The sequence below is a fragment of the Pan paniscus genome, chromosome 14 (genome assembly GCF_029289425.2).
Source record: "Pan paniscus chromosome 14, NHGRI_mPanPan1-v2.0_pri, whole genome shotgun sequence".
Classification (NCBI taxonomy): domain Eukaryota; kingdom Metazoa; phylum Chordata; class Mammalia; order Primates; family Hominidae; genus Pan; species Pan paniscus.
Genome location: NC_073263.2, coordinates 100492912 through 100503347, shown reverse-complemented (window position 1 = coordinate 100503347; position 10436 = coordinate 100492912). Strand labels below are relative to the sequence as shown.

At 42.6% G+C, this 10436-nt stretch overlaps 1 protein-coding gene across 43 annotated transcripts in view; it reads left to right on the top strand.

Moving 5' to 3' along the window:
* DOCK9 (dedicator of cytokinesis 9) overlaps positions 1-10436 on the top strand; it is a 292065-nt gene that overhangs the window by 109830 nt on the left and 171799 nt on the right. The window lies entirely within an intron of this gene.

Below are 10436 nucleotides of genomic sequence, written 5' to 3'. Positions count from 1 at the left end.
ATTTGATTTGAACTGAGTTGCTTTCTTTGTGACTCGTGAGACTGCCCTATATTTTATTGCCTTCAAAACTATATTGCTAACCCTGAACTGAAAAGTTAGTAAAATATCATGGTCTTTTTCACTGCAGATTTTCATCTTAGAGATTTAGGTTTCTTTTCTTCACCCTCTGCTACATTGTTTAGAAATGTAATTCATTGTTCTGGATTCCTTGCTGCCAATGTAATAGCCTGCTTCTCTGTTGGGTTGCTCACAGGCTGTATGGATTTCACTGCTTAAAGCAGCTGATGTAACTTAGGATTTCTTGGAGGAAGTTGTGTGGTTTAGGTTCCCTTGTGAATATTCTTAAAAATCTTCTGTCAGTGATTCTCCAGCTGTGTAGAAATATTTGTCTACAGGACTGAATACACTGTAGAAAGATGCTGTGCAATTTTTTTTTTAAGCACACAAGTGACTTCTTAAACTTACTTCTCTTTCTAGTGCTCAAGAAATTTGCCATTTATGTCCCAGCTATTTGTTTAGGTAAATCTCACTCCAGGCAGTTCCTCTGGGGGTCTTTTTCCACTGCAATGGATAAAGCTGTGCTGGCTACAGCTGCATTTGGTGGGAACACTTGTCAGGGCCCAGCAGCTTGTGGCAGTGTGATCTCAGCTCTGCGCACCTGCAGAGAGGGGTGAGGGAGTGAGGAAGCCAACAGTGATACCAGAAGTTTTTTCTTATCGGGCAGTGTTTCTCTTCTTCCAGCAGGGTAAACAAGATAAGAAGAGCTAATGTCAGATCAGGGAAGCAAGGATATTTCAGCAGGGCCTTTGCCGAGGGCAGATCTCTTACCTGTGGCTGTTGCTGCCCACTGGCAAACAAGAGTTCAACAGACTGCTGGAAAGGCAACTTGTTTCTCAAGATGATTTTTCAGAAGGAGGCAGACACCATTGTGCAACCTGTTTGTGGCAGTACTATTCATTGTTCTAATGTCAGTGGCCCACGGGCTTGGTAAGAATCCCCAAGACTGTCTATCATTTGAATGCATTATACCTAGAGACGTTTAAATGTAGGTAACATGCTTTATTCAGGAGGTAGCATTTTGAAATAAAGTTTTGCTGTTTTTAGTTATGTACAGAAACAGTCCTTGGGGAAAAATATTACATAAATTAAAACGGATAAAATTAATTAATGCATGTAGTATAGAAGTAGGAAAAACAAGAAATGCAAATAGTGTAGCAGTAGGAAAGACAGTGTCCTTGTTTTTACTCTCCAGTGGTGACCATTATTAATAATTCAGTGTATATACTTCCAGACTTTCTCCTGTGCCTAGAACAGTATAACGTGTGTGTGTGTGTGTGTGTGTGTGTGTGTGTGTGTGTGTGTGTGTGTATGTGTTTAGAGAATGTACTATTATGGTAGATTTCTGGATTGATTTTCTCCCAGAACACGTCAGTAACATCTTTTGTCACCATATGTGGATTTATGTCTTTTTTTTTTTTTTTTTTTTGAGACAAAGTCTTACTCTGTCATCCAGGTTGCAGTGCAGTGGTACGATCTCGGCCCACTGCAACCTCTGTCTCCTGGGTTCAAGCCTCCCGAGTAGCTAAGATTATAGGTGCCCGCCACCATGCCCAGCTAATTTTTGTATTTTTAGTAGGGACAGGGTTTCATCATGTTGGTCAGGCCAGTCTTGAACTCCTGACCTCAGGTGATCCACCCGCCTCGGCTTCCCAAAGTGTGCTTATAGGCGTGAGCCACCGCACCTGGCCTATGCCATTATTTTAATGGCTGCATGTTATCTCATTTTAGGTCTGTACTATAATTGGATCGTTATTTAATTTGTTTCTAATTGTTTGCATTAGTAATGAGGCTACCATAAATGTACCTGTAAGTAGATCTTAAAGCATGTAGGCAAGCCAGTATTTGTTCTAGAAACTTTCTATGATAAGTTCCCTCCTGCCCTTATGATTGGTGGTAATGTTTTTTCTCCTCTGCCAGGGCCGCTTTGAAGGTTTCCCTTAGCAGTGGCTGCTTGTTCAGTGTTAGGGAAAGTTAGTATTTCTTTTTCTTTCTTTTTTTGGAGGTGGAGTTGTTCTTTTTTTTTTTTTTTTTTTTTTTTTTGAGACAGAGTTGCTCTTGTTGCCCAGGCTGGAGTACAATGGCATGATCTCGGCTCACTGTAACCTCCGCCTCCTGAGTTCAAGCGATTCTCCTGTCTCAGCCTCCTGAGTAGCTGTAATTACAGGCGCATGCCACCATGCCCGACTAATTTTTGTATTTTTAGTAGAGACGTGGTGTCATCATATTGGTCAGGCTGGTTTCAAACTCCTGACCCCAGGTGATCCACCTGCTTTGGCCTCCCAAAGTGCTGGGATTACAGGTGTGAGCCACTGCGACCGGCTAAAAGTTAGTGTTTCCAAGAGAAATGTGTTTGGACACTATAAAGTTTCAGAGGCTGCAAGGTTCAACTTACAGGCACCTACATGGGTGGGTCTTGTCCCCTGCATTGTGACAGTAAGTGAGGGAGGAAGCACATGGTGAAACTTCCCCATTTCTATCCAGGCTTACTGCCAACCCCACTGAGAAATGGCTTTGGGGGCTAGAAATCACTACCAGGGGAACAGGCAGGATATTCTTGATGTCTGCATGTTAGTTTCCCTGCTCACATTTGAATACCTATTTTTACCCCCTACCCGCCACCCCCCTTCAAAACTCTAACGTAATTCCTGGAAACAATTTATTCTAATTGTTACTGCTCAACAGTTTAGAGGAAAAAGGTGTGGCTTCAAAGTGCCAAAAAAGGCTGGGTTATATGCCATTTATGCAGCCCTTTCATTGGGTTCCTTTTGTGAGGCTGGTAGGGACTGCAGCACAGGTCTTATTCTGGGAATTTTTAAGGTTGAAGGATGTGAAGATTGAGAAGAGCTGAATTTTCCTATTAGGTGTACTCATTAGGTATTTTTTGAAAAGGATCAGTGGGCACTGTGGCTCAAGTCTGTAATCCCAGCAGTTTAGGAGGCCAAGGTGGGCATTGCTTGATCTCAGGAGTTCAAAACCAGTTTGGGCAACATGGCGAAACTCCGTCTCTACAAAAAATACAAAAATTAGCCAGACGAGGTGGCATGCACCTATAGTCCCAGCTTCTCGAGAGGCTGAGGTGGGAGGATTGCTTGAGCCTGGGAGAGTTGAGGCTGCAGTGAGCAGAGATCACGCCACTGGACTCCAGGCTGGGTGACAGAGTAAGACCTTGTCTCAAAGAAAATAAAAGTTTCTTTTCAGAGACACCTTTTGGGTGGCTCATATTTTCCTGGGATCCTCAAGTGTTAAAAGCAGAATTTTAGTTCTTATTTTAATGTTTGAATGACCACGTGATTACTCTAGCTAAAGGCAGCGCGAGTACTTGATGTAGAAAGTAGTAGAAGGACTTGGCTTCTGGTTGGACACACCAGTACATTATCTGGGAACTCTTCTGTCTCTCAGACAGAGGAGGAATGAGACTAGAAAATCTTTCCTATCCCTGAAGTTCTGTTTGCTCTAGAAATAGCAGACTAAGTGAGGTATAAGCTTATGGGCAATGATCATGTTGTTAATTTTCAATTAGACTTTAGGTGACTGAGTTAATTAAATTATGCTTAGACAATAGCCTTTCTGCCCTATAGGTTTTCCTGCACCCTTAGAGACAACTTTAGAAAAAGATAATGATATTACATCAGTAATATTTAATAAGTAGTTTCCTTGTTTTTAAAATATTGGATGGTGAAAGAAAGATGTTCCCAAAAGCTTTATATAGTGACCTATTCCTAGTGACAAGAACAGGAAATTTTATTTATTCAAAGCCATACACCTTCATTACAATGCTCTTTGTGTTTCATTTGTTTATTCATTAATTCATTCAACCCACATTTACAAGAATGGAGACTTGCCAATCTTATTGGACAGTGCATTGAGGCAAATGAGATCAAAACCCTCCCTCTCCCCAGGCAGCAAGGCATGAGGAAGGAAGGGGTTCATTCCTCTGGAATGCTTTCATGTGATCTTTATCAGGCACAATGAGTGTTAATGCCGCCCTGTCCTTTCTAGACACTTAGGCAGACAACACTTAAACCATCAGCAACTCCAGGAAGGACGTGCTTCAGATTTTTTAGCAGCTAACATAGGCATAGCCAGGCTTTGCAGAAGGTGCAGGCCGAACCCCTAACTGTTCATGTGATCAGTGTTACATGAGGCTCCTGCTGCTGCACACCTATTTTGTGGAGCGGTCGGTGGAAGGAATCTTTGGGGAGTGCATGCTTAGATAGGGTCCGAGTGAATCTAATTACCATGCCAGGTCTGGAAAATGATCTCAGACATGGGGCTTCAGCAGTTTGTTCCCTACCTCATTGCCATGCCAAGTCACTGCTACCTGCTGGGTAGCAGTGTATAGAAAACTAAAATCACTTGTATAGAAAACTAAAAACTAAAATCCACCCAGCTCTGGCATTTATTTTCTCATGATCTGCCATCAGCATGGAGGGAGAATGGCTGGTGACTGTTTTTTTATAGCAAGGTAATGCCAATAGTCATGTAATAATAAAAATAGCCACTACTTATATGGTTCCCTGCTCTGTGCCAGGAACTGTTTTATGCCTGCTAAATGTTATTTCAATTAATCCTCACAACTCTAGGAGGCAGACTCTATTCTTTTTCAGACGAGGAAACTGAGCACAGTTTCCTCTTGCTCAAAGTTACACATTCAATAAATGGCAGAGCCAGGATTGTAGACTTTGGGTCAGGTTTTCTAAAATCCATACCTGGACACATATGCACGATTCATGAACAAAAATGAACGTATTCACTTGAGCTTAGCATTGAGACTGTAACAATAAACAAGAAAGGAAAAACACACTGCTCTTAAAAACTTAAAAATTGTTAGAGAAAGGCCAGTTTATAAGTGATAACCAACAGTGGTTGAATAGCATGAAGACAATGGTGGTCATGTGAAGAACTAAGAAATATGAATGAAATAGAGCTGCCGTCAGGAGTCACTCTTATCTTGGGTGTTACATTTTATCATCTTCCCAGAAAGTTACATAGGAGCATAGACTGGTGAGAGTCTAAGAATCTGCAGGCATCCCGTTTTCCTCCCTATTTTCCTTTCTTTTTGAGATGGAGTCTCGCTCTGTCACCCAGGCTGGAGTGCAGTGGTGCGATCTCGGTTCACTGCAAGGTCCGCCTTCCGGGTTCACGCCATTCTCCTGCCTCAGCCTCCCAAGTAGCTGGGACTACAGGCACCCGCCACAACACCCGGCTAGTTTTTTGTATTTTTTAGTAGAGATGGGGTTTCACTGTGTTAGCCAGGATGGTCTCGATGTCCTGATTTCGTGATCCGCCCGCCTTGGCCTCCCAAAGTGCTGGGACTACAGGCGTGAGCCACCGCGCCCGGCCCCTATTTTCCTTTTTAAAAAATTTATAGATGATCCAGGTTAATCCTGAAATGTTTATTCCCTAATTAGTAAAATGGGCACTGTGGTCCCCATAGTGTTTACAGAGGCTGCCATTTGTGCAGGTGTGCTCTACTCTTGGAAAGGTAGCAGCTAAACATGAGGCTGCAGAACAATGTCCAGCTGGCTGGTGGCACGGGTGGGCCAAGAGACCAGGGACCTAATTTTGATCCTGCATCTGCCTCTCAATCTCTGCAGATCACCACCCTCCTGGGCTTCAGTTTTCTTACCTGTAAAATGAGGAGCCTGTCGTACATAATCTCTAAGGTCTGGGACTCAAGCTCCAGTGTTAGCATCTTTGATCTCAGAATAACCTGGGATGGAGTCAGGTTTAGGATTGTGGAGTTTTAGTTTCAGGTTTTAAGCTTTGTTTATTCAAAATTGTTTGGGTTTTGAGTTGTTGGAGCTACAAAATGGGATCTTGGAATTCCACCCAGTGTAAGAAGTAAGACCAAGGGAATGGGTTGGCCACCTGGAAATGAATAAAAAATTTGGAGTTAGCAGGGCATTCTAGGCAGGAGATAACAAGACAGCCTAGCTCCAGCCTACAGATAGCATATGACTGTGAGGATACTTTTAGAACCAAGAAGGATGGGAAATTATAGTTTTCCCCCAACTTTCCAGAAGTTTGAAATACCCTGTAATGTGATATACTAGTGCTAAGTCTCTTTTAGAATGACATTTTGAGGCTTTGGAAATTTTCAGCGTTCCCTTTCCTGACAAATGTAAGTGCCACTTACCAGTGGGACTCAAGGGCTCTGCCAGGTTCCCGGGGAGGAGCCAGTCTCGTATTCTGCTTTGGGCTTTCCTTAATATGGAGAGTTGTCACTGCCAAGGGAAAGGCAGCAGCAAGCGATGCAGAGAGCCAGCACTCACTCACAGGAGGCTCACTTGGCATTTCTAAGCCAGGACTGCATTGCATATCAGACAGAGGTAGTAGCAGTGGCTGCCCTCCAGATCCCCCATCTCTGAAGGTTCTCTGGACTGCCTGTTCCACTACCACGTTCTGTCTTTTCTTACACTGAGCCGTGCTGCATTGTGCTATCAGACCACTCTTTCTAAAACAGAGACGGGTGGGGCGTGGTAGCTCAGGCCTGTCATCCCGGTACTTTGTGAGGCTGAGGTGAGAGAATTGTTTAAGGCCAGGAGTTTGAGACCAGCCTGGGCAACGTAGCAAGACCCTGTCTTTACACAAATAAAAAATAAAAAAATTAACCCAGCTTGGTGGGGCAGACCTGTAGTCCTAGCTATTTGGGAAGATGAGGCGGGAAGATTGCTTGAGCCCAGGAATTCAAGGTTACAGTGAGCTATGGTGGAGCTACTGCACTCCAGCCTGGGCAACAGAGTGAAACTCTGTCTCAAAAGCAAAACACAAAACAACACAGCCAACAGATATAGTTGTTAATTATCTGCTTAAAAGTTTTCTCTGACTCTTCCTTTGCAGAGAACGCAAAGCATAGCTTCCTTGATTCGCAGAGGCTGACCCTGAATTTGCCTGCTGACCTCATCTCCTGCAGCCTCCAAAATGTGCCCTGACCCCAGCTTTCCAGTCTTCCTTCCACCTGGGGTGCTTTCACACCTGGGCACAGCTCTGCCTTTGCCTGGCATGCACTGCACTGGATAAAAGGATAAAATCATCATTTTATGCTTCAAGCCCCAGTTCACATGCCGGCTTCTTTGGGAAACCCTTGCAAACCCTCTCCCCACATTTCCCTGTAGACTGTGTGTTCCTGTAGCCCATCATGGTGTCGTTGTTCCAGCTTGTTGTCAGGCATCCCGCTTTATTGTAGTGAAGGTTTATACTCCAGTCTCCCTCACTAACGGGGCTTCTGCCCAACAAGAACCACCCGAGTGGTTTTGTTTTCTTTGTATTCGATGTCTGATATAATGTCAAAGCTCTTTTTTTTTTTCTTTCTCCCGCTTCTCAGCATGGTCCTGGTGACTCTTTGGGGAACGTATAGGCAAAAAAAGGTTGCGAAAGGGCCTGCAGGAAAGACTAGATCTGAAAATCATTCACATTTTCATTTGCCTCCCTTCCACCTGCAAAGGTTTAGCCACCAATATCCAAATGTCTTGAATTGCCAAAAAGTAGAAAGGGATGCAAGTAGAGGAACTTGCTGGACTTACATGGGACGTGGCTATTGTGCCCCTTTACTCTCCTGTGCATCTGTGATTTTGATCTCTATTAAAATGTTGGTGAACATTTTATCAGAGTACTTTTGTGTACAGAAGTGCAGACATAGGTTCCCAGAGTCAAACCCCTTCCTGTTCCTCTCTTAGCCAGCACCCCTTTCTGTTATCAGTACCTCTTCTTCCTGGCAGCCGTACCTGAAACCCTAACATCATATTTGATGGTCATAGTACACTTGGAAAAATCACCATGTGACATTGTCACAACAGCTTCTCAGTAAATTGATTATATCTGGAAAGGGTGGAGATCCACAAGATACAGGCAGAGAAGATGGCTCTTCCAGGGAGAAAGAGTTCAGAAAGGAGGGGCCTATTGGAGACACTGGAGAATGTGGTCTGCTGCTTTATAGAACCAAGACTAGACCTAACTTTTATCTCTGATGTGGTATGCTTTTCCAAACTGTTGTCTGCCCAAGTAAAAATTTCAGGAAGTGGACTGTCCTTTGTTTTGCCATGAAGTTTAAAAAATTACCTGTATATTAAAATTTCTTACAGTCTATAATAGTGCTATCTAATAGAAATATAACATGAGCCATACATATAATTTCTGCTCTGTTATTTTTTGAGACAGAGTCTTGCTCTGTCACCCAGGCTGCAGTGCAGTGGAGTGATCTCGGCTCACTGCAACCCCCGCCTCCCGGGTGCAAGCAATTCTCGTGCCTCAGCCTCCTAAGTAGCTGAGATTACAGGTGTGCACCACCACATTGGCTAGTTTTTGTATTTTTAGTAGAGACAGGGTGAACCATGTTGGCCAGTCTGGTCTCAAACTCGTGGCCTCAAGTGTTACCCCCGCCTCAGCTTCCCAAAGTGCTGGGATTACATGCATGAGCCACCACGCCTGGTCAAATTTAAAATTTTCTAGTAGCCAAGTTAAAGTAAAAAGAAAAAGGTGTAACTAATTTTAGTAATATAATTTTAACCCAGTATTTCCAAAATATTACCATTCCAATTTTAAATTCTTATTTTAAAAAAAGGTATTTTATATTTCATTCATAAGATGTCATTGACATTTGGTGTCTGTTTTATGCCTACAGCACATCTGAATTTAGAATCGTCACATTTTAAGTGCTCAGTAGTCACCTGTGGCTAGTAGCTACCACACCGATCAGTGCAGGTTTATACTTCCACATTCTTTAGCTTAAAAGCCTCAAACTAAAAAGCTGTCATTTTGGGGGCGAGTCACTGGATGAGGAAAAATATTTGTGATTTTTTTTTTTCTGTAGGAAAAAAATGCATGATTTAAATGTGAGTTTTCCTTACAAAGGTCATGCCTTGAAATATTTGATGGTATTATAAATTACATACTACTTAATGGCATTAATATGTGTCAAGACATTTAAACCTGGTTCTTTGGAAAGATTTAGTATTTTGGAGTATGATTTTTAATATTTTTGAAGTGGAAAATGATTATTTTCCTGGAAGGGACTCTGCTTTTTATCTCTGCTGTAGTGAGATTGTAAAGCCTGGGTAGTTCAGTGCCTGGCAGATCTCAGAGTGGGGAGAATTCCCTCCTCCCTGGCGACGTGGAGCCTGAAGCATCCTCGTGTGGAGCAATGTTCAGCATTTCTCATATAAAGAGGAACAGAGGCATTGGAGAGGCACTTCTGGTTCTAGAAATGTGAAATACCATCATGCTTACTGTTCATGTGTGATGGGGAAGGTCCTGGTCTTGGGGCCAGGAGACCCAAGGATCACCATCTGTGTGACCTTCAGTAAACCATCTAATTCTCTAAGTTTCCTCATCAGTGAAATGGTGATGATGCAGCCATATAGTTGTGGGGAGGTTTAATGAGACAATATGCGTGTAATCCAGGAAGGTGTGTATGTTGTAGGGGCTAAAATTCTATTGAATGTGAACTACACATAACTATGTGTGGTCCCCACCACCACCATTTGGTGCATTCGTGCACTGTCCAGGCACTGTATATAGAACCCTGGCAATAACCTGGTGATAATGATAACAGAAATTGTTACTTTTCCCATCTTTAGATTAAAGTATGGAGATTAAAAGGTTAAATAAGCAACTTGTCCAAAGGTGACATAGCCAATAGGCAGTGAAGCCAGGATTTTTTGAGAATACGTTTTAATATGAAATTCTCAAACATACATGAAAGTAGATGGACTAGTAGAGTGGTTATCAAACATGAATGGGCACCAGAATCGTCTGAAGGGCTTGTTAACACAGACTGTGAGGCCCCAACCTCAGAGCTTCTCACTCCATGGGCGTGGGGTGAATGTGTATTTCTAACATGTTTCAGGTGATGCTGATGCTAGCCCAGGACCAAACTTAGAGAACCATTGTACTGATGTAATGAACCCCCATATACCTGTCACCACCTCTGGCAGTAGTTCACATTTTTGGGACTAGGATTTAAACTCTAACTCCCAACACCTGCCCTTTACTGGTCTGTATACTGCCTGCCTGGCAGTAGAGTCTGCAGAAACTGTTTTGTGAACTATGTGTTATGAATATTGCATTCCCTATCCCCAATATCTTAAAATAAGTAGCTTAAAGTACATTGTTTTGAAATCTGACTAAATCTGGCTTTTAGAGCCTTTTAGCTTAATTACTTGCCCTCTTCATTTCAGAGTTTGAAAAATAGTTTTTACTGACCTAGGAAGAATTAACAATTTTAGGTCATAATGCTAAAAAAGGAAGAAAAATGCCTGGAAGAGTCTACAGTCTAGATTTGAGATAGAATTATTTATACAACTGTGATAGCACATCTTTTTTCTTTTTTGATTTTATTTCTTTCCACATGTGAAAAAATCGGCAGAATTAGAAGC